The 22,744-nt window shown below is 42.2% G+C and overlaps 1 protein-coding gene across 37 annotated transcripts in view; it reads left to right on the forward strand.

Moving 5' to 3' along the window:
• The window catches only part of LOC310898416 (maestro heat-like repeat-containing protein family member 2B), an 83,201-nt gene that overhangs the window by 15,958 nt on the left and 44,499 nt on the right, over positions 1-22,744 (forward strand). For 27 of the 37 annotated variants that reach the window (XM_083833467.1, XM_083833471.1, XM_083833475.1 and 24 more), the window contains exons 1-3: positions 1,860-2,017; positions 15,194-15,279; positions 20,219-20,312. The gene's annotated coding sequence lies outside the window, so the exon portion shown is untranslated. The other 10 variants (XM_083833446.1, XM_083833461.1, XM_083833466.1 and 7 more) reach the window with 6 other exon arrangements.

Consider the following 22,744-nt stretch of genomic DNA (forward strand, 5'->3'; position numbering starts at 1 on the left):
ATGGCATCAAGTTAAAATAGAAGCAGCATCTTCTCATCAGACAGCCTCACCAGCTCAGCAATACCAAATCAGCTAACAGTTCTAGAGTCTACCCTGCTGCTCATCAGCTGTATTATTAAACCATTCTTCCTGCTCTTCCTCTTATAGACCAACTCCACTTTGAATGCAGTGTTTCTGTACCTGTTCCATCATCTGCATTCCTAGAGCACCTCTGGGACCCAGCTGTGTTTTGGGCTCCTCCTGTTTTGCTCTGTGCTTAGACTGATGTGATGCACCATGTCATTTTGATGGACTGAATTAATGGCACTAACTAATGTTCAGAAAGAGCAAGGCATGGAGCAATTTTACTTTTAACGAGCTTAGCCTGGGTAGTTCTATTGTTTTGAATGCTCAAGAGTTTCCAGTCTTCATCCTTTTTTCTTCCTTCTGCAATTTCCCTACTGATCTAGAGTGCACTGATATTTTATACAGAGAACCAAGGAACCTTAAATGACCCTTTTTGCCACTTTTTGTCTCCTTTGAGAGTTCCTTCTCTGTTTGCCATTAGTGACGTCCATTACAGTCGGTTCTGCAATTCTTTTTTGCTGCTATTTCATCATCAGACACTTGGAGGAAAGTGAAGACACTTGACTGAACTGTTCAGTTCTATGGCAGCTTTTGTGATTGCCTCTCTTTATTTCATGGCTGTTTGAGAGGCAAAGGTTTTAGAAGTACTTGGTCTGCAGTTATTTGTGAATGATGCTAAAACACCTATCATCCTGTAAGGAATAGTCCAGCAATTCGTGCCACTAAGGGGTGTGAAGGGTTAACACTGAGGCCTGGGTTTAGGCGAGAAGAGAACAAAGGGATTTCTTCAGAGAAAAACTGCTGACTTTGCACGGACGTGCAGTAACTTCTGACAGCCGGCCAAGAGACCACTAGATAAGGAGGAAGAATATGAGCCTCCCTGCCCGAGCGGCCCCCGAGAAACTAACAGAGACTGATAAGCAGGCGCACCTGGGAGGAGTTCGGATTCGGGAAACCAATTATAATAACCCTGCCTCTTCTAGAAGTAGTAATGAATATGTATTAGCCTAGGAGCATAAAAACCAGCCGCCTTACGTAACAGGTGTGCGTCCTGGTGGAGCAGAGACTCCCGGCGCACCCAGCGCTGTTTGCTTGCCTCTATTCATTTAATAAATTGTAAACTTTGATTGTAATCCTATTTGGGACTCAGTCATTTATAACAATCCTGTCTAGAGAGCTTGGCAGGACATTTTCTGTTCAGAAAACAAAGTTGCAGGGATGTTTAGGAACAAAGATTCTTCCTGATGGCTGGATGAGTAGCTGGCCTCCAAACTGTGTCCCTTGCACCCTCTTGCCAAAGATATAATTCTTCCTCCTATGGCCTCGTTGAAGCATTGCTCAATGGTCTGGCTTACTAGTGAGAAGAGAAAGGATAATGCCTTCCCTACAGTTAAGGGGTTTCCTGGTCAATCCTTAGCGGCTTTCAGTGAGGACCTGAAATTAAACTGTTTAGCCCAACTCTATCATTTCCACACATGAAATCTGGAGTCGGCCTTTAGAGTTACTCCAAACCTATTCTGGTATTTAGGAGATGCAAAGATGACCTCTGACAGCCTCTGGCAGCACGTAGGACAAGTGTGTGTGTGGCAGGGAGTTCGTGCCAGGGAGAAAAGTGCCGAGGGGAACGGGCTGGGGGTGCTCCGTGAGGAGCGGGGCTGTGAGCTCAGCTCTCGACGGGCTGAGAGCTCGCTGAGGCTCCAGCAGAGGTGGCCTGGGACCTGCCGAGACATGTCCAGCTGGGCAGGGGGGCTCTGTTTATACAATCACAGAAAGGGTTGGGTTGGGAGGGACCTTAAAGCGCTTCCAGTTGCACCGCCCTGCCACGGGCAGGGACACCTCCCCCCAGACCCGGTTGCCCAAAGCCCCATCCAGCCTGGCCTTGAGCACCTCCAGGGATGGGGCATCCACAGCTTCTCTGGGCAGCCAGTGCCAGTGCCTCAGCACCCTCATGGTAAAGACATTTTTCCTTATACCTAACCTTAATCTACCCTCTTTCAGTTTAAAGCCGTTAACCCTTGTCCTATCGCTACACTCCCTGGTACAGAATCTCTCCTAGCTTTCCTGTAAGCCCTGTTTAGGCACTTGATTTTCACCGCTGAAGCAAACGTCACCAGCCTCTGGAACTAGAAGGCGCGTTTTTTGTTTGTTTGTTTGTTTCCTGGGGAATATAAATGACCCTCGTGGACTTTCTTTTTGTCTGAAAACTTTGGATTTACAGAAAAAAAATGCATATGGAAATGTTCAGGGCCCTCCCCATTGCATCCTGCTTCCTCCAGGTGAGGCCAGTACCAGCGCCTTGTGTCCTCTAAATCCCGTGCGTTATCCATACAAATGTGATGCAGATGCCCTTAACCCGGTGTTACATAGTGCGTCAGAGAAAAAGCCAGTTAAAAAGTTGTGATGCTGAGGAGAGAACGCTAGCCCTTGTCACTGTTTTTGTGATAAGCAGTTTCTTTGTTTTTCCTTCCCTCCTGCAGAGATCCCCAGCACGGGGCACTGCAGGAAGGAAAGAGGAGCTGTGCCAGCCTGCAGCCATCCCTAGGTGGTGCACGCCGCCCGCCAGCCTGAGCCCTGCTCTCCCAGCCGGGGGAGTGCACAGCTCCTAGCTCCCAGGGCTGGCTTGGGGGAAGACACCAGGGCCAGCCTGCAGCAGCCCAGGTAGGCAAAGCTGAAGTACTTTGAGTTAGTGAGAGAGAAACTGCGGTGTTGTGTACCCTCGAACTGGTCATGCTTCACAGTACAGATCCATTTTGGAATGGGTTAGAAAAAGTTTCTGCAGGAGAAGTTTTCTTGTGGTGAAACAGTAAGAAACGTTCTGGTTAGCTCGAAAGGTGTGAGTGTCAAGCAAAGGAAGGGTGAGCTCTGGAATTGCATGAGCAGTTTATTGCCCTGCAGAAATGCCTTGTGGTGTATCAATTAACCATCTGGTACAACATCAGCTCAGCATCATACAGCTAACTTTCCAGGAGAAGTTAGTTTTTAGATATGCACATGAAATGACTGATAACGTCTGCTATTTTTAATTCTTTAAGGTAATGGCCTCGAATCAGTTGCATTTCTGGCAAAATTCTCAGTCAGGTCTCTGGCTAGCTGGTGCATATGACAGTGCATATCTTGCTAGGCAAACAGAGTCAGAAACATAGGAGCACGTATTTTCTACTGGGATTTTCAAGCAGCTGCAAGATTGTGTGCATGAAAAAGAACAACTCTTAAGAAGGGAATACTAACTGTAGCAAAAGAGGTATATGATACGTGTATGTGATGCTGAACAGGCCCAGCAAGCAACCTGCTCAGTTACCCCTATCATGAGGAGTCAGAACATGGTACAGAACAAGGATAGGTTGTTTATTGATGGTGTCGATTTCGGTTTGTCACTAATTAGCCCAAAAAGGAAATGAATGAAATCTGGAGCAAATTTACCCTTCGTACTTTCTCTGAAAAAACACTCCATCCAGGAAAACACTGAGGAAAGCAGAAGCTGTGACTGTGAAAACCAATTAATTCTTAAAACCACTGGAATGAAAATCTGTTTTGGAAAACAAAAATCCACATTTGTATTCTCAGTCTCTTGTGCCACAGGCAGAGTGCAGCTTGAAATCGTCTACTGGAAGTTCAGGCTGTTTCTTCACGCATGTGTTTTTCTGGGACTGAAAAGTGGCTACAACTTAGGAAGAAAAAAATATCATGTAGTTACATGAAGTGTTGTACAAGCCCAAGACTGTTTTTGCAGGCAATATACTTATACTCGAGCATTTGTATTTTTAGACCCTAATGTGCATCTGCTTATGAGGCCACTACCAACGGTGTGATAACAAGAGTCCTCAGTAAGACAAAACCAAATGGATGAATGATGAGTTGGGAAAAATGAAGCCTAGCAAGAGCACGCTTGGCTGTACCTACCTAAGAGATAAAGGTAACCTGATCTGCTCACCCTCTTGAGGGTTTGAGGAGTAGCTTGTGTTATCAGTGAGGTGCCAAACTAATTTGATTAAACTGCTAGTGACACTGCAAAATGAAGAGTCTATTTTGTATGAATGCATCTCTGATGTGTTCATTGGAAATACGGCCAAACCACAGGCTAGCCAGGAGCTAAGTCTTGAGTCAGGTCTCTATTTTTTGTGAGTGGATAGAGCTAGGCAAACAGTGTCAGAAACATAGCACATTTTCCAGTAGGATTTTCAAGCAGCTGCAAAACTTCACATATGGAAAAATAGCAGCTCTTACGAAGTGAACGACAACTGGAGCAAAAGAGGTATATAATCCATATGTGACGCTGAACAGGCCCAGCAAACCACCTGCTCTGTTACCCCCCCCCCCCATCATGAGGAGTCAGAACATGGTACAGAATAAGAGGGATAGATGGTTTATTGATGGTGGTGTCAGTTTCACTTTATCTCTGATTAATCTGAAAAGGAAATGAATGCAACCTGGAGCAAATTTACCCTCTGCACTTTCTCTGAATAACACTCCTCCAAGAACATTGAGGAAAGCAGAAGCTGTCAAAGCTGTGAGATGAATGATATTTCAGTTGGTTCTGAACCATTGGGTTTGCTTCCATTTGATGGGTATTTGGTTGTCAAAAGGAAAGCTTACCCAAGAAAGTCAAATTAAGGGTATGGTTAAGCAAAATCTGTTGGTTTTGTTGTTGTTTGCTTGCTTTTGTTTTTCTCTTAAGGGATGTTCAAGTCTTTGAGCATTTGTCTTTGCCTTAAAGTAGAATTTGAAATGTTGAAAACTTTTGAATCCAAAACAGGTGTATTGCAGTTATAAATTGCCAAATACTCTTTGGTCTCTCTAAAATAACCTGGTGTGTTCTTGGAGATAATCTATGAGTATACTCTTGAACTAAAGGAGCATGAAGTTGTAAACAACCTGAGTGCAGCCTTCTGGGAACTTAAGGCCCAGCGCCACCAGCTGTGGTATTCAAGTGAGCTGTGTCTCCTGGGCTGCAGCATGAATTCTCTGGCCTGTTTGGATGTATTACTGAATGGATTTTGACAAAACCAGATTTAAAATGAAATAACTGTGGTATACAAGTTAAAACAAAGATCCTTTGTGTGCCTGAAATTGGCAAAATCACGTAACTTCATTGCAATTTCCCCCACTGTGGAGCTGAAATAGTTACTTTAAAAATGCAATTTGGATGTTTGTGGAAGTTGCTTTCCATTGAGGAATTCTCCTGATGGAAAATTCCTAGCTGGTCCTTTAGTTCAGATTTCTGTGCACTTTTCATCTCTTCCTTTTCTGTTTTCCTTTGTTCTCTTTGTTCTGCTGTGGCACTAATGGGTTATAATGCTGCAGACAGTGAGCTTGCATTCTTGTAGTTCTTGTCATCAATTACAAGATGTTTGTTTGTTTCAGAAAGCAGACAGACAAGTCTTTGCTGATATATAATTCCTTTACCCCATTATGTATTTATCCCTACATCTGTAACAGTAAGACAAAGGTAGAAGTTCTCTTGGCATCTGGGGCTGACCACATTCTTTCAGTGAATCTTTTGCCCAGTATTCTTCAGTTTAAATACAAAATCACAAGTTTTGCAGGATTTTTTTTTAGTGAAAACCTAGTGGTGTTTTAAAACCTTAGTTTTAAAGCGTTTAATTGACTATTTTTTAGAGAAGCGACGTTAAATTATTTTTTTGTAGACAAATAGACTTCATTTTCTTTCACTTAACATCAGTTCTCAAGCCACTGATTAGTAAAGCTGACAAATCTCTATGACTAGTTTCTGTTGTTAACTAGGGTCACTTCTTGGTGAGTAAGGGAGAAAGATAAACAGTGATGAGGCTGACAATTCTGGGTAGCTAATTGAGCCACCTGGATCCCAAATTTAGAAGGAAATTAGGTTCCTTATGTCTCCTTAACAGTCTGAATCCTATTGATTGATATTTCAAAAATATTAAATTCCTAGAGCTTCTTTCCCGGAAGAAGACTTGGCAATGGTAATAACTCCAATAAATAGTGATTTTTAACTGTACTTTACTACTTATAGTTAAAATGAGTGGAAGAAAACAAGGAGAAAGGCAGAAGAAACTGTAAAAATGCCACTCAAATTCCAAAGAAAAATACCCCATCTCCAAAGGTAAAGCTGGAGAGGGGCTACACATTTCAAATAGCTGTGCATCAGAAACAAAGTATTTTTGGATTCCCGTGCCAAAACTCTTTTCCTGAGATGTGAAAATGTTCTTCTGAGTAAAGAGGAGTACCGGACAAAACATTTATGGGTCAGAAAGAGGACATGGCACTGACGCTTATTTTATTTCAAGCAACAAAGCAATGAGTTGTAATTTATTTCTAATTTCAGTCTAGAATCCAGGCAAAACCTGCTCACGTATGAAAACCTGCTGCTTGACTGAGTTGTTTCATTAGTTCTATGAAATGAGACAAGGAAACACTTGGGAAACCATTGAGATTTAGAGGCAAAGAGTGAATTCAAAGAGATGATTTGAAGGTTATGTGGTATAATGCACAGTTTCTTCAACTAATTAGAGCTGCTGGGACTACAGGGGAACGTGCAGTTTCTAGGTCATATTAAGTTTAGAAACCTCTTATTCAGACAAACTTTATTTTTTCATTTGGCTCAAGTGTTTTTGAAATGCAGTTTCTTTCCCCTTAGGTTATCCGTCTTCATTTATTCTTGCCATAAACATAGCAACCAGATAAGGTAGAAGAAGAAACTAAACCACACCAGTTTCTGAAAACACAGTTCAGTTTCCTTTCCTGCGTTGAAGATCACCCCTCCAAGTGACTTGAAAATGTAAAATTTTGTATATACGGAAGTGGTGCTTAAAATGTACTTGTAAGTGGTCTTTTTTTTCTTTATTTAGGAACTTTATCAAAGGGTATCAAAACTATTTATTTATTTATTTATTTATTGTGAAACATATCTTTGGGCTTTGAACCAACTTCCCATCTATTCATTTGGAAGCCTAGCTTTGTGGGCCACTGATTTCGGTCTCATCCTTGAAATTCCTGACTCTGTATCGAAATCAAAGCCTTTTGTTTAAAATTGAGGCTTTCTACTTCTTCAGACAGTCACCTGATCTATAGCTAGAGTACACAGTGCTCCTACTAAAATCAGATGTCATGAAAAATAAGCCAAGTAACTGGGAAGTGCCAGAGAGATCTGGCTGGGATTTAGCTCTGTTTTCCCCCAAAACAAACAAACAAACAAAAACAAAGGAAGAGAGAGCCCCTACTATTCTCCAGATTACTTTATGTATCCCTGTGCACAGAAGCTAGGTATTCCTTCCAGACCTCTTCCTTTTTCTAATGAAAAGTCTCATTTCCAAGATGACTGGAGTGTGAATTACCTTCTCCGTTCAATTACAAAGTCTGATCACTGCCTATTCTTTTTCACCACTAATAACAGCTGTTGAAGTAAACCGCTCATCTCTAGTTATGGAAAAACAGGCAGTAAGTCACCTTGAGATTAAAATACATATTGCTAAACCCTTTCTTGGGGATTTAGTGCAGTAATTGCTTGAGATGATGACGACCAAAGGGAATGTTGTATTTTTGTGGAATACTTCCAGGGATAACGGGCGAAATCCTCCACTGGTTTAAATCAGTAATGTTCTGCCAACCTGCTGCTGTAAATTATCATCTCTTCATTTGAGGTCATTGGCCCAGCACTTCCAGCTCTTGTAACTTGGGGTGTTTCCCTGAAATGTAAACCATAACCCAGGCATTTTCAATGTGAATAACAACACAGGTGCAGTAGATCTAATGTCCCAGTAGAGCTGAAATCCCTGGCAGTGTGCTGGGATATGTTTGTAGGTCAGGGGAGCAATTTGGCATGGCCTTTGCTACCCATGTAGCATGTTGAAAGGTAGCTAAGCAAAGCTCTCCCACGTGTTCGGGTTGTCTTCCAGCGTGTTATCACTAAAATGCTAAAGATAAGCTTATTACACTTTCATTTTTTCTAGAAAAAGATACGGGAGATTGGGGTGCTAAGGGCAGTAGGGAATTGGTTGACAAAGCTGTTGTAGTGCTTTTGCTTTTGCTGTGGTTCTATTGTCAGAGCTCAGGTGCCGAAGGACTGGTGAGAGCAAAGGCAGGCTCCAGTGCTGATCTCCTGCAGTTTTAAGGAAAAATGCAAAGACCTTGCCTGTACAGGGAGAAAACTCTGGATTCATCATACTAATAGGAAACAGAAGCCAAGAACAGGTTAGGGATAAAGTGCTACAGTTAGATAATATTTGAAAACTCAATACAGCACTCTTCAAAGGTCAGGTTGTCTCATGTATTAGGTGTCTGCGGAAACACTTCAGAGGTGGGAAAGCTCAAAGTGAAGGTCAAATGCTTAACCCCTCTCTTTAAAAGGTTCTACATGCGCTTTACAAAAGCAGACTGAAAATGCCCACTGGTACTTCGCAGATTTTTGTTGTTTTTAATCTGCATTTGTGCATAGTTGTGCTTTTTTTTTTTTATATGAGATACTATTCTGTTTCAGCAACAGACAATTCTTACTGTATTTGGGTGTTGCAGAGCACTGTTAGCTCCCAGGCCTTATAGATAGGAAACAGGAGTGATTTGGCATGTTCTGGCAGTGTCAGCACAGGCTTAGCTTTAAGCAACCCAGCTTGAATGCTGAGATCACACACTAGAGATTCTTTTCCAGCCCTCACATCTTACCTTCTTGTCCACATAATGAAAGACAGCATAGTGCTAACAGATCTACTGTTCTTTCTTCACAAGTTCATGGCAGGACTTCCACAGCAGTCTTTCCAAAATTGAAGAGAAAGCGTAAAAAAGGTGGGATTTGGTCCTAAGGACTGGCCCTGAAAGGCCCCCGAAGGACAAAATCCATTTGCATGCTTTCCTTTGTTAGACTCTTCATAGAGTGTAAGGCAACTTAGGCCAGATAGAGCTGCCACGTAGTGCTCCTGTGTCATGGGTCCTCCTTTTGAGATGGCCAGCTCCTCAGGGTGAACGTTTTGTGAAAGTCCAGTACGTTATCTTTGTGGCATTAGCCCTTCAAGCAAGGTTGATGGCACCATCTGATCCATCTTGTGCGTATATTCTTTGGAAATAGCAGTCTGATACAAGGGGGTCTTCTTTTCTGGGGTTGGTGATTGCCAGCATGAGTCATAAATAGCTGAGCTAGAAGCATTAGTCCAGGTTATCCTAGCCCTGTGAATGTATCGGTTCTAAACTGAGATCATGGCCAAGCTTTTGCTGAACATGGTAGAGAAAACATCAACCTCTCCTTGCCCTTTGTCCTGGTTTATTGCTTCAGCTTTTCCTTTTCAGGTATGTGTCCCCAGCTCAGGCAAGAGTGCTGCTTTCATTTAGCAGGCGAGGATGAAATATGTGCGGTGAACAACGCCGTGATAACAAAGGAGGCATTTACTTTCATGTACATCTCCATTGCATCCTCAGCCTTGCAAAGCTGTCAGTTGGAGTCAGTCACATTTGCAATGAATTTCTTCCTTTTTCTTCCCCCACAGAAGATTTTCTTTTCTGCTCTATATCACAAAGCAGCTTATTTTACACTGGAGCCCTCATAGCCTGGAATGGGTCGATTGGTCATTTTTTCCTCTTCCCTCTCTCCTGTATGCCATCCTGCCTTCATTCTGAGCATGAAGGTGAAGTTGAGGTGAGGGTGGTCCAGCACGCTTCCTCTACCACCAGGAGAGTATGTTCATCCCTAAACAGGCAAACACTGTGGTTGATTTAAGGCATGCCCCGAGCTCTTTGGAGTTTGTCTGCTGTCAGCAATGTGGGAAGCAAGTGGACCAGAGCTGATGTGAGCATGTCAAAGAGACGGCTCCATTTTTGCAGCGAAAACTCCATTTGAAGTTCTGTGTTTAATGGTGTGGGACTCCGCAGACCCTAAATTGCATACTGTTATTCCAGATGTGCGTTGTCTCTGTAGGAGACAATTTCACAGCGATTAACCATTTTAAGTTAGTCAAGTGCTATTTATAGCAGAAAGCACGACAGCAGACTCTTCAAAGCCCTGGTGGACAGAAAAGCCTATTGATCATTCAGTTGATTTTTATTGCTTGGTATTGAGCGGCAGGGCTGCCTGCTCTTGTATAAGCCATGTTTTCTTTTCTTTTCATTGTACTGGACTCACGAAAGAGCCTAGTCTGCTGTGATACGGGGCATTGTTTGAGTGGCATATCCCCTACTGCAGTGCACTGCATTGCTGTTGCTCTCCAAAATTCCCATCACATCCAAAGGACAGAGCACTGACATGGGAATTTTTGGGGGTGTTCCTTGTGCCATGGGGATACCCCACTCACTCCCATGCTGATCCATCACAAAAGGTGATTTTGCCTTTATTCTGTGAAGGCACTGGGGCTTCATCCCCCCCCAGTTTATGTTGCCAAGTGCTGGAATGGGTACTCCAGATTCCGTGGGGTGACATCAGGTGGAAAAAACAAAGGGAGAAACTGTGGCATAGAATAATAAAATGCAGTGTCAAGGATGCTTTGCACAGCATTGGTGCCTCGAGGCTGTTAATACACTGCTGGAGGGCAGAGCGCTGGGTGAAGGTGACGGTTGGGAACTGTGTGGTGAATGGGCAGCTACGCTGCTGCTGCTCTGTGTCGTGGCAGACAGATCAGAGCGCTGCTGGGCCAGAACCAGCCACTTAGCTAAACTGTCTGCCTGCTGTAAGCAGCCCATCCTTGGGATAGGCTCTGTGAATGGGATCACATGGAAATTGAGGGCCCACCTCGACTGCTTCAGGGAGGGAATGAAGTCAGAGTGCTGCAGACATCGTGGTAAAGAACATCCTGAATGCACAGCCTCTTGTGTAAAGCATATTATTGCAAGCTCCTTCTGTCAGTTTTTTTTTTTTTTTAAAAGACTTGAGAGGAGTGAAAGAAAAGTGTATTTGAGATGCAAGGACACAAAGCCATGTTAAGTTTCATTTATGGAGATGAATTGGAAACAGGTGTTTCACATAACTGAGGGGTACCATTCTGAGAGAGCCCTTGAGAGTCAAGAGAAAGAAATTACAAAGAGCAACAGTATATTCAGAAAGATAACTATAATCAAGTCCTTTCCATGGCTATTAAGGGGAAAAGACAACAACCACAAATGCAATGGAGAGATTAAAATTGACTTTGTAAAAAGCCATTTTTTATTTTTTGCTTCTGTGAAATAATTTCAAAACCAAAGGCAGGAATAATTGAAGCATTTACAGAATATATCAATAATACCTCATTATCCAGCTTTGCTTCAATCCACTGATTTCAATTTTCTTTTGAACAAGTGGCATTTATCAGAGGAGTTAGCATATGAATGGGGAGGGGGAGAAATGTAAACTACATGCTGCAGATTTACATGTCTTAGGAAGCCAAATAGCCCTCAAAACTAATTGTTTCTGAAATGCTTTATAAACCTTATCTTATGTGTTGACCCTAGTCAGAGCAATTAATTTCATAATGAATTCTTCCTGCACACACCCTATCTTATTATCCTTAGTCTAAATTAATAACATCATGGTAATAATTAGCAGATATGAAATTCTCCTCACTACTTCTCATGGCATGTGAGCTTGATATAAAAGAACAACAAGGATGACAATTAGAGGAAAACATGTCAGCTGTACGGATTGTTATGCACCTTCACCCTAGCATCTGCAGAATAGGCTTTATTTAAATGGGAATATCTTTGATATTCTCCCTTTCTTTCTCCTCCTATTTTCTTTCAACAGCTTTTCTTCCTTCAAGGGAGAAATACCTGTGTTTAGATTAGGAAGACAGCCATGAAACTATATCCTCAGCACTTTTATCACCTTTGCCTTTACTGAATGCATTGCTACGTGTCAATCAATTACTGAAATGAAAACTCTCCTCTGATATTTGAAGGTAGGTCTTTCTACAGGCATGGCTGGAAGGCGATAGTCCCTGTCAGTCCAGAGCCCTAACTTTTGGCCCAGCTCTGTGACAGCTGTAGGATTTCATCTCTCCTTTATTCAAAGTCACTTTTCCAGCCTGTATAGTCCCAGGAAAACATGATGCACCTGCATAAGCAAATTATTGCCTGAAGCCAACAGCTTGAATAATCGCAAACAGGACAAGGTGCACGAAGAGTTGCTTCAGAATGCTTTATTTGTGCACCTGACTGATGATGTTTGATCTACAGCTGTATGGTAATAGGAAAAAAAATCTGTTTTGTTGATGTTTGTTTGTTTTTAAAGTGTAATGATCACGACCATGGAATACTAGGCACAAAAGGAGAGTCTTCTCTGAAGCAGAAGACAGAGGTCACTTTGGTTCTTGAATGCCAGCAGAAGAGTTCAACCTTAGCTTTTCCCTGGGGTAACTGAAGTTAGAAGAACACATTCCCTTGATGCCATTTCAAAAAGATGGCTAATGCTTCCCCCGTAAAGAGATATTTTGATGTTTTGCAAAGAAAGCAGTGGCAGAATCGCATTGACAGTTGAGATGCAGGTGACTGTCATAGAAGTTGTCCTTTGCATTATTTTTTTTCCCCAAATTATTTGTGAACAGCTTTTAAACTGTTTTTTGAAGCAAGTATCTTGAAGTGCTGCCTGTATCATAAAATCTGCTTTCAGTGTGCAGGTTAAAATGTTACACACAAGATGTGGTCTTGTTATAGCACTGCTAATAAACAAACATTAGCTGTCTAATGTGAATCCTAGATCTTTCAACCAAGGTCATGGTCCAGTTGTGCTTGGTGCTGCACACACGGGTAGTTGGAAATATTCAGAAGGTCTCTGCAGAGCAGATGACAAGGATAAGTCTGAGAGGCAACCATGACTTGCCTGGTGCATCATTTCTACACAGTGAGGGCCTACCAGCATCAAAAACATGTCACGGGCAATGACCTCCACAAACCTTGTTGTGTAATGTTCTCAGATCACCTTTGGCTTTGGTTCGGGACATGCAGTTGACGTGAGCAGGTTAAGCTAATGCGAATGAGTTCCTTCTGGTGTCTACTGGTTATGTGTGGCACCCAGAAGCCCTTCATTTCTAGTTTATTCTTCTATCAGGGGAGATTTGGACTTTATCCAAGCTACTTTTTGGGTTATTCAAATACAGGGACTGATCTTCAGCCTCACTTTAACTCTGTTATGGGCAGTAATTCCAGCTGTGGCTCTGCTGATGACTTCTCTGCATCAATGCTGATTTAGCTAGCTTGAAGTTCAGGTGCTCTTGGGACAGATGTTAGGAGGTTCAGGTCCTGTTTAGGCACTTAATATCTAGGAAAATTTTAGATAACTGGGTTCACTAGTGGTCAATTTTTAGTGACCTAAAAAAAGTGGGGTCTGCAGAGCTGCGTTGTCTTGAGAAAATAAGCTGTTTGTAATCTCGACAGCCCAGACTTCATGGTGGTTTAACAGTCTGCAGTGCAGCCTGTGCATGTCTTTGCTCTCTGACCCAGCGAGGCAAGTAAAATAATACAGTAATAAATATAAAAATAAATAAAAGTAATGCAGTAGAAACTGCGGGCAGACTTCTGCCTTAATCACACACAGGAATGTCATTTGGGATGCCCTCAGGCTGGAGGGCATGCTAAGTGACTTCCAGCCTGTCAAATCCGCCAGGTACCCAAAACATCTCTGCAGATCTGCATGCAAGCAGCGGGGCTGAGGTGTGGAGGTAGCCCAGAACATGTATTTCAGTGTCTGTGCCGCTAGAGTGCACCTCTTACATAGCCAATGCTGAGGCAAATTCTCTCCTGATACCTTTTATGAAGCACAGGGTTTCTCACTGAGATTAGGACCAGCTCTGTTACTTGGTTCTGTGCCAATCCGTATTCAGTTTTTGAGCTGAACTAATACCGAAGAGAAGTCCTGTTAAAGGCTAGTTGTTTCTAGATTGAAATCAGAAGATGTTGTTGTACTCTGAAACCCTAGTTTAGTATTGGTCATAGTGGAACTTGACAAATGCTTAATGTTTGGCACATGCTTAGTAGTACAAGCTTTAATTACCTTGCTGAATCAGGATTTGCTTTAATAGAAAATTGGTGGGAAGTGGCAGGTAATTTGCCAGTTCAGGTAAGACATGGTCAACCTTTGAGATTGCATTGAATGGTAAGTGATGTCGATCCTTTAATATAAAGGATATATATAAATATATCTTATAAAGCTGAGGTGGTATATCGTGTATCTGTTCAGTGAGCTGAGAAAAAAATCCAAAATGAGATTAAATTGTGACCTTTCTGCAAGGGAAGAGAAAAAAAAGTGCTTAAATTCTGTTATCTTAATAAAGAGACAGTTGCTTCTAAACATACCTTTTTCTTTTTTTCTTTTTTCTTTTTTTTTGGTGTTTCCAAATGCTGAATCATCATTTCATGTAATTTTTTGTCTTCTGTTTAAAAACAAAACAACAAAAAACATTTAAACACTTTCCCTTCTACAGGCAGCTTCACTAGGAATATTTTTCCTATGCAAAACTAATTTTTCAGTGAAACCCTTTCTTTTGGACAAGAGAGTATTATTAAACATGTGCAGCATACCATGGCTTAAATGTGATTAAATTTCACTTCTGGAAGAAAAAAAAAAAGAATAAGGTTAAAAAGAAAAAATATATAACCTAGCCTCCTGTGTTCTGAATCACAGTATAGAGGAAGGTACAGTAGAGTCTCCTTCCTACCTTGTGCACCTAGCCCCCTTGTGTCACTTCTTATATCCTCTTTGTGTATCACTGAAGACTCATGATGAATTCCAGAGGGGCAGACCTGGACAGAAAAGTTGGTTTAGTACACAAGTATGGGTGACCCGTTCGGTGACAAACTGGAGCTGATTGATACGGCGGTGCACTAAGGGTTAAGAAGAAGGTTACTCAGAGGCACAGAGTGGTAACCAGGCTAGAATAAGAGCAAGTGGGAACCAGTAAGGAGGAGTTGCTAGGCTCGGACGGGCCGATAGCGGGCTATGCGTGATCAAAAGGGATGCACCAATCAGAAGCCTGTAACTATGTTTGCCAGCCATGTGCAGCGCGTGTAGGGGCCCAGAAAAACTTTATAAGATCTGGCATTGGGACAATAAGGGGTCTCCATTTCTCGACTGTCTTGGAGTCTGTGTCGTCATTCCCTTCACACAAGCAAGTCCTTCACACGCAACTGAGACCAAATCTCACACCTAAAACTGACCAGGAAAATGAAGGGGAAAAATTGTAATGTTACCTGTGTTTCTCAGCTGCAGGAATGGACGTCTGGTCAAACCATAGAAGCTAAATCTGACCTGAAGCTGGTGGATAAGAAACGTTGTGCAGTTCATCTGCGGTGAGTCATGAAATTTCAATTCTTCTCACTTAGGCCTGTCAGGAACAAACACTGAAATAAGATTTTTCATTGGTATTTCAGATTTTGATTTTAAAAAATGGTCTATGGCTTTCACAGAAACTATAAACCCCGTGTCATTTAATGAGTTCTAAAATACTGTGGCTTAATAATTTTCTAGGGGCTACCAAAAATGATGAAAGGACTAGTGAAGATTATTCTGGATATTTTTTCGACTGCTTTTGCTGGGACCCATTAGGTTTGTGTCAATATTGGCCACACCTGTCAATTAATTTTGCTGTGAGTTAAATCACAAAAGCATCTGAATTGTCCTCGCTTGCATCATTGTTTACAGAGTAGAGATTTCTTGACATCAAAATTCTTCAGGAAAACAAAAGCAAAATGAGAAAAATCACGCCTCATTAATGCCTCATTTTGAAAAAAATAAGATAAAAATCTGCAAAAGTATGAGAACTGATTTGATCCTAAAACTTCTAAGATGAAAAACTGTTTTGGAAAAGAAGAATACACATTTATATTCTCAGTCCCTCCTGCCACAGTGTGAGTCCACCTTCAAATCATTTCTTGGAAGTTCAGGCTGTTTTTCCGTGGGCAAAAACAGCTGCAACACTGAAAAAAATATATTTTCTCATACTTTTCTCCACTAACACGAAGTATTGTAGAAGCCCCAAATTATTTTGCAGAAAATGGTTTCTCAGCATTTATATTTTTTGACCATAATGTGCATCTGATTATGACCCAGTACCAAAGATGAGATAAAGAGTCCTCAGTAAGATAAAACACAAGGGATGAATGATGAATCGGGAAAAAATGAAGCTGAGCAGGAGCAAATTTGGCTTTACATACCTATGAGATGAGGGTAACCTGATCTGCTCACCCTCTGGAGGGTTTGAGGAGTTAGCTTATCATCAGCAAGATGCCAAACTAATTTGATTAAACTGCTAGTGACGTTCCAAACCGAAGAGCTTATTTCATATGAATACATCTCTGATGAGTTCATTGGAAGTGCAGCCAAACCACAGACTAGCCAGGAGCTAAGTCTTGACTTTTCTGCTTTTGTCACCTTAATCTAGTTGAAGTTGGAGGCTGAGGGGAATGGATTCAGTTACCCACTTCCCTTTTGCCACCTTCTTTGCCATCTGAGAGCGCGTCTCCAAAAGCATTTGGCCAGCAGCCTGCCAGACAGGTGACAGGGAAGGCAGCTGGCCCAAAGTTCCTTTGTAAACCCAATCGTAACTCTTAAAAATGTCCTTTAAAAGATATGCTATAGAGCCATGGTTTTAAAAACAGTTATCGTCTGCGATAACTGAACATGGGTTGAATTTGGCTTACTATTTCACTATGAGCAGAGTGAGGCCTAGCTGAGTGCCTTACTGCCTAGCCTGATATATTATCAGGATTCCAAGAATCGTTGGAATAATTATTCAATTATGAATATTTGAATTATTCAGAAAGCCAGAAACTCTTCCAAAGTATTTCCTATGCAGAGAGTGCTGCCGGAGCTGCTCTAAGATAGTTATGTTTGCATTTCAGCACCTTTTCGAAAACTTCAAGAACTGCCAGGTGGGCAAAGGCAGGGTGGAGAAAGGAAAACCCTGAGGTCTTTGATGAACAGAGTGGGCATCTGCCAATTGAAACAGCACCAGTGAAAGCCAAATCTTCTTTATGACATAGTAGATTTCTTTATGTCTCCTGAAATGTTTTGCTCTCACGAAGTGCAAGCACTTGTGATTGTGATATTACTGGTACCTCAGACATATTACTACTGGCTTTAGTTTGTGTACCTAATTAAAGCTGGAATGGCTCATGGCTCACTGCAGCTTTCCATGGCTGAGGCCTCTTGACATTATGTATGCGACTGCTAAGTGACACAGAAACACAACTAAGGGAGAAGCAGAGAGGAGCAAATGGCTAAGGAAAGGTCACAGCTATACCGCTTGGCTGCTTCCTAGGAATAAAAAGAGAAGTTCTGCTCCTCTTAAACCCGTCCTTTTCTGTTCTTTGTTGGTAAGATTAGCTTATAGATGTGACATTGAGGGCTTACATTTCCTTTTATCAGTTTGGAGGGCTATGAATGCATGTAAAGCAATAAAGTAGGAATATGAATGTAGACAATATCTTTTAAAACTGCTGGCAATTGGCTGTTGTGCCAACAGTGTCATTTTTTCTTGTGCTTTATGCTGCTGACACTGTCAGATCAGGGCAAGGCACTTAAACGTATTCTGTGTTTTAGGAAGATGTGTTGGCATATTGTCTTTCCAGAGCAAATTTATCAAGCCCAACCAGAAATGCCACTAATAAATGTTAATATCATGAGCCCAGGCATGTAGCAAGAGCTCAGCTGACATACCAGCCTCTGAAATCCAGCAGGCAGGAAAAAGTGCACAGTCTGATCAAGGGTGTGGAACAGATGCTGTAGGAGCAGCAACCTAGCAGATGAGCAGGTTCAAAGCAAGCGTAAGGAAATGCTTTCTTGTACAATATGCAGTTTATCTGTGGAACTCATCACCATAGGGTGGTGTGGATGCTAGGAACTTGCAAGGCTTCAAAAAAGTGACTGAATAAACTCAGGCAAAACAGAAAGCCACTCCAGAGTGCTAGTCCCCATCAACACATCTCCTTCAAAGGGCCTTATGTCTTGGGTTGCTGAAGCACGTAGCTGGGAAATACTGCTCTGAGCTTGCTTTGGTCTTACCCTCTTACAGAGACACCTGCTACTGGCCACTCTCCAGAGCAATCCTCGAGCACAGTGTTTGCATCAGGGAGAGCAAGGAACTTCACAGATGCTTGCTGTGTAGTTAGATCCTTAAACCAAAACTAAACAAACACTCATGCCACATAGAATCATTTTACATGCACTCAGTCAGGAATTCTTCATGTAAACTGCAGGATTACTGAATGGCAGGGCCAGGTTTCTTATTTTGATTTTTTTTCAGTGTAACATGCTATTTCCTTTAGGGCCAAATCCACATGCAAATTAAATGCTTCCTGTAGGATTTCTGGACTTAATTTCAAAAACAGTGTAGTGACACAGGAGTTTTCCAATTTGGGGAAAACTCCGCTCAAAATATCCTTCCTGCCCTGAAGAGCTTATAGTTCTTAACTCTTTAGCCTTTCAGGTCTGGGGCTTCCATGCACGTTGGCATACTTGCTCTGAATTAATACCATACAATCAGACACTGCGACAAAAGAGTTTTAGGAAGCCCCTCCTGAACAAGTACATGAAGAAAAAGCTGTTCTAAGTCTCTCCAGTTACACGATAAAATGGGGTTTCAAAAGGCAAAGGGGAGAGCATAAAAGAAAGTGGAGAGAGAGTGAAGGGAAGGAAAATTTCAGATGGTCAGAGGTGTGCTTAAAAAATAAAATCGGGACCAGCACATTAAAAACCATTCCAAGAGGAAAAGACCAGTGGCCTTGCTGAGAGACTGACGGTTTGGCAGGGCAGAGGTGGGGCTTTGTCACACTTCACCACCCTGACTTGACCTAGGCTGACTGACAGTGTGCCTTTCCAATTTCCAAACCATTAACGGTTTCATCTGGCTCATACTGCCTTTGTTCTCTCCTGAACATTATTTCTTCCTATTTAGCACAACGCCATATATCCTGCAAGGGCATTGTGAAAAAATGTCTGCTGTGTGCAGTTTCAGATGAAAACATGAAGCAATCCAGACTCTTACTGCCCATCCCCTTTCCTTTAATGATTTATGTAATAGATGCATTTTTTTATTATTATTTTAAGCAGTGAACTGACTTTGCCAAACACATTCTTTGCAGGACATGGAATAGTTTTGGCATGTAGAGTGTGATGAGCCTTCAGTATGCTAGAGAATGTGTACTATGCAAGCCAAAAGCAACTTGCAAGTCTTGTGCTTAGATGTTTACATTTTTGGTCAAGATAGTCTATATGTTATGCTGTTATGCTAGAGGTTCTGAGCCAGAAGAGGGCTGCATTGTGCTGAAATGTCCTTGGTATGTTTCGGTTCCTAGGTGTTGTTCAAACTTTAACAAGAGTGAAGTAACACTGATCCCGAAGGATAAGTCTGCTCAGTAGAGTGAGATCTTTCAAACGCAATCTTTTTGTTAACAGGCATTAAGGTCTCATGAATGAAAATGTGTCTCCTGGTACCATCTGATACCCATGTTTTTGCATCAGGGTTTGAGAACGTAAACAACGGCAGCAAAGCATTGCAATGTATTCATGTGTTTAAATGTTTCTACTGCTGTCGTGAAACATAAAACATCAGATTTCAGGTAAACAGCTGGCCTCTGCCATGATCATCCTGAAATGAAATCCTCATATTTAAATTGATGTGCACTGTAAAAAACAAACAAAAAAACAACCAACAACTAAAGAAACAAACAGAACAGAACTGCCAAACAGCAGAGCCTTAAACTAAAAACCAGGGAACAGCTGTGATTCTTGGGCTGAGATTTTCCAAGTCAGTTGACTTTGGTGGAACCCTTCTGTGAATCATGTCAACAAAATTAACGCTGACTTCAGTGGAGCAGACTTCTCAGTTACTGCTGAACAGTTGTAACCCTTGCTGCACACTTGAGTACACATTGCCAGTTGCATTTGACCTGAGCAATGGCATACAATTTGGGCTCCTCCGGCAGAGGCTGTTGTTGCATGTAGCTGTCAGAGTCTTCATCTCGTAGCCTGACAGCCTAGCTTAATTCTTAGAAAGCTAAAGGAGAAGACAGTCCCCGGCCTGGGACTCGAGTTGCATGGCCACTATTATCAGCAGGGCTTGATTAAGCACATGTACTAGCATATGACTTTGGGGATCCTGTCACTTCATGGTTCTGAAGGTGCAACGACAGCATTTGTTGGGGTTCTTGTACCAGGGCACTCAGAACTGACTGCTATAGGCTTGTGGTCCCTCTGCCATAGGAATCATAACGTGTACATCTATTACAGTGATACCCAGAAAGAAGACCCCTGCTGTGGAAATGAAGACAGACCCTTGTTTTGGTGCTGTTGACTGTATGGCATCATGTTCTGCAGGCGATGGGTAAGCATAACAGGCAAGTAGGGGCGAGGAACACTTTGTTCTGGTTGTAGCACACTGGTTACCTCACACTCCCTGAGGACTGTGTCTCACATAATGGAAAAGACCTGGAAAGAGGATTTGAAGCCTCACAATGAAGTGGCTTCACTGAGTGAAGATACTCAAGTGGTGTGCCATGTTACACATATGGGGCAGCCTAGGCCTCGACTGGTCATAAGATGCTGAGCCCGTTCTTGCATGCAGTTGCAGTTAAACCACAAGGGAAACTATCTGTGTCTTGCTACCAGGATCTCTGTTTCACTCTGTTTTGGGTGAAATGCCCAGTTTGTGTTTTGTTTCTGGATCTAGCACCTTACTCTCTAAATCCACCTCTGAGTAGTACCACACAACCTCCAGGAGACACACAGGCCTTCAGTGCTGCTGCTAACGCCAAGGGCCTTTTTCCCTGCAGTTAAACTCCATCCTCCTTGACTCAGGAAGCTGTTAGTGGGCTGAGCCCTGGGCCTGCTGGCCCAGCTGAGAAATAGTTCATTTATCCTGGGGTGTGGGACCACTCAGTAGCTGGCACAATTGCCTTACTGCCAAGCTGGTGTCTACTCTGTACGGCAGGAGCTCTGACTCTGAAGGGTAGGTGTGCTATACAGCAGTCTCCAGGTACCACGTTCCTGGTCTGGAGAGCATTTGCCTGCTGACTGTGTGGCCAAACTTCTGAAACAACTGTACAGTGCATCTGTTTTGTCTGGCTGAAGGCTTTGCAGTGTGAACAGCCTTGTTCAAAACTGATCTGGCCCCTGTTCTGATCCAACGTACGGCCACGGGTTGGGGAGGGCTTTGGCAAACGTACCTACCTAGTCTTTGCTGTAGACGGGAAGGGAAGCCTTGAAGAAGATAATTAATTTAAACCCATCTGTAAGATAAGTGCCTTCTCTGTAAACAGCATTGAAATCTCCTCATGAAAAGAGCTAGGTATTAGTATTATTAAATAAGACTCAAAGCCTTCAGCTCTTCCTTGTTTCCAGTTGCTTGAGCAGTAATATGATCATCTGATGGAAAACTCACCCGTGGTTTTCCCTGCATGAAGCTTATATTAAGTTCTTCTAGGTGGATTCATAAAACATTCTTCATAATCCCCACTTACTTCAAGCCATTTTGCTGCTCTCAATAGCACAGTAGCTCATAACATTTCCTTTCGTTCAAAAAACATTTGCATTTTATTTGTGCCTCAGAGGAAGAAGAATCCAAGCTGATTACAATCCAGAGAGACGGTACATAATGAAAAATTAATTGCACCAATCGTTTGCTGTAGTGGTCTTAACAACTCATTTTCAACCGGTCATTCCCCCACCTGCTCACCCAGGCCCAAGCAGCTGAAGCAAGCACATCTCTGACACTGACTGAATACCAATGCAGCCGAGGTCACCTAAATGTCAAAGGAGTGGGAAGATAGCACCCAGAAGAAGCTGTCAGCATTCTGGACCAGCGGTGATCACTGTGTGAGAGGAACCCAATGAATAACAGGAGCACAGATCTTAGTGAATGCACATTTTCATACACGCATGCATGCAAAAGCAAAGTTGCAGCAGGAAGGAAGGCAGCACAGCAAACAAAGCTCGTTGTGGTTCCTTTCATCAGTGCCTTCACTTGACAAGTGTTTTGATGGTGGTCGTAAATCAAGATTTCCATGCTCGCTCCAGTGCTAGTGATTTGTTCTACCAGGTAAAACGCTCTTGCAGAATGCATGCTTATCAAGGCTTGCTTTCTGCTTTTGGCAATCAAGGCTGCTAAAATACGTGAGGAAAAATAACCAATAAGAGCAAGTACTTTACAGTGCAAGATAAAATGGGGGGAATGGTACCTGCTGCCTGTCTTCTTCAATAACCCTAAAAGAGAATCATTTTCATCCCATGCCTTCACTGAAAATATTCTTTGGGTGCAGTTCAATGTAAGTGGTATATAAGAGAACTTCATATGCAGGGAAAATTAGTATTCCATGTTGACCCATGGAAAACTACCTGAGCTGGCGAAGGAGAGTAATTACTAGATCCTGGCTGACATGGCTTGAATTTTCCCTTACTATTTGATCAGAACTGTCAGGTTTAGGGGATGTCTGAATTCCAAGTGTATTTTAGAGAGTTTAGTTGTCATCCACCTCCTTGCCTGATTAAACACTTGTGTTTATATTTCAGCACAATTTCAGAGTGTTTTTGGATGAGGGCTGTCCTATATATCTCTGGTCAGGTTTTCTTTTTTTGCCTGGGTGCATGCACATTGTCTAAAGTAAGCAAACGGGTAATTTTGAAGGAGGATATTTTATCTATAGGAGGCCCTACATAACATGTAGGAACTTTTTGACAAAGTGGAATACAACGTTCTTGAAAATATGCTGTGGCTCCCTCTGTAGCTGAAGAATTTAAATCGATTTTTTTAAAATGGAT

This window comes from Anser anser (genome assembly GCF_964211835.1).
Source record: "Anser anser genome assembly, chromosome: 4".
NCBI classification, from domain to species: domain Eukaryota; kingdom Metazoa; phylum Chordata; class Aves; order Anseriformes; family Anatidae; genus Anser; species Anser anser.